Genomic DNA, 1,783 nt, shown 5'->3' on the forward strand with positions numbered 1-1,783 from the left:
TAAATCAGATCATACTAATGTAAGTTTTATGATAATGACATATTTTGATCATTTATGTGTAGATTTTTAGTTTGGGGTTTTTTTTGGTAACTTTTACTCCCAAGCTGACTGTGACCAATGGCGATTATATGCCATGATGTGCTATATCCACATGCTGTCCAATGAGATCAAATGATATTAATATTGCCCTACAAAAGCATAACTAAGAAGGTATAAATACTAACTGAACGGCCTAAACAGAATCAACTGTGAAGACATTCAGATGATCTGATCTTCTAAATTAGGGTACATTTAGATCTACTCATGTAGCTACCTTAGGGTGAAAACAATATGACTCGGTTATGGGATTGATTTAAAAACAAAAACATACCAGGCTGTATAATCCAAATAAGTGCTGGCTCCTTCCAGCACCAGCCACCTTGGGAGTGCATCCTTATTCCAAAGATGCTGCCATTGCTCAAAGCACTTTTGGAATGTTCTTCAGAACCTGTGGCACATGGTTAACCGTCCTGTCGGTGATCGCTTATCTTCACCCTTTGGAGTTAATTTCTTTTTGGAGACAGCCAAACGTCACTCAGAGCATTGTCAGTAGAATCAAATCAAATGGAGTAAAACATTTTTGGTCAAAAATGAGGAGTGACTAAAAAATAATGAGACATTCATTTGGAGGCTTGTAAACTGGCTCTGAAAGAAATCCCAAAGAACGAAAAGGTGTTTTTAGCAATGGCAGCACTGCTGAAATAAATCCGTCTCTCCAGGCGACTTAAAAAATAAAAACTGGCTGGATACATAGGCTCCAGTGTTGGGGTCAGCAAATTACAGCTTGCAGACCCAATCTAGCCCACCACCTGTTGTGTCTGACCTGCAAGCTAAGAATGGTTTTACATTTCTGAATGGTTGGAAACAATCAAAAGAGTATTTTGTGATACATGAAATTACAATGCCAGTGCCCATAAATGAAGTTTAGCTGGAACACAGCCATGCTCATTCTTTTATGTGGCGTCCAGAGCTGCTTTTGCACTGCAGCGACAGGGCTGAGTAGCTTCGACACAGACCATGTGGCCCCACAGCCTGAAATATTTACTATCTGGCCTTTTACCAAAAACACTTTCCCAACCTTTGTTCTAGTGTTTTGTTTTGTTTTAATATGTTTTTTATTGATTTTAGAGAGACAGGAAGGGAGAGGGATAGAGAAACAGAAACATCCATGAGAAACATCGATTGGCTGTCTCCTGCACGCCCCCTAGTGGGGATGGAGCCCTCAATCGATCTCAACTGCTGAGCCACACCAGCTGGGCTGTTCTAGTTTTTTATTAACAAATTGCTCATTAGTTTAAAGTCACACCTCATATTAAGAATGAGCTTTATTTCTTGTATTTAAGAGAGTAAACTCACATCACTATGTATGATTTCTGATTTTTAAACGTTTGCTATTTTAGAATCTACTAAAGCTGCTTATGTGCATACACTATGACCTGGTGATTCACTCCTAGGTACATCTCCAACAAAAATACACCCGTATGTTCACCTAAACATGCATTTGAATGTTTACAGCAGCACTCTTTTTTTTAAATTAAATCTTTATTGTTGAAAGTATTACATGTTTCCTTATTTGCCCCATTGACCCCTTCTAGCCTACCCCTCCACCTCCCGTCCCCCCCCCCCCCAGGCCTTCACCACCCTATTGTCTGTATCCATGGGCTATGCATATATGCATACAAGTTCTTTGGTTGTTCTCTTCACCACCTACCCACCCTCCCTCGCCTTCCCTCTAAAGCAGCAC

At 40.2% G+C, this 1,783-nt stretch overlaps 1 protein-coding gene across 1 annotated transcript in view; it reads right to left on the bottom strand.

Annotated features, from left to right (window-relative positions):
- The window catches only part of LOC102440550 (coiled-coil domain-containing protein 170), a 97,178-nt gene that overhangs the window by 91,520 nt on the left and 3,875 nt on the right, over positions 1-1,783 (bottom strand).

Source organism: Myotis lucifugus, unplaced genomic scaffold (genome assembly GCF_000147115.1).
Source record: "Myotis lucifugus unplaced genomic scaffold, Myoluc2.0 scaffold_405, whole genome shotgun sequence".
Lineage (NCBI taxonomy): Eukaryota > Metazoa > Chordata > Mammalia > Chiroptera > Vespertilionidae > Myotis > Myotis lucifugus.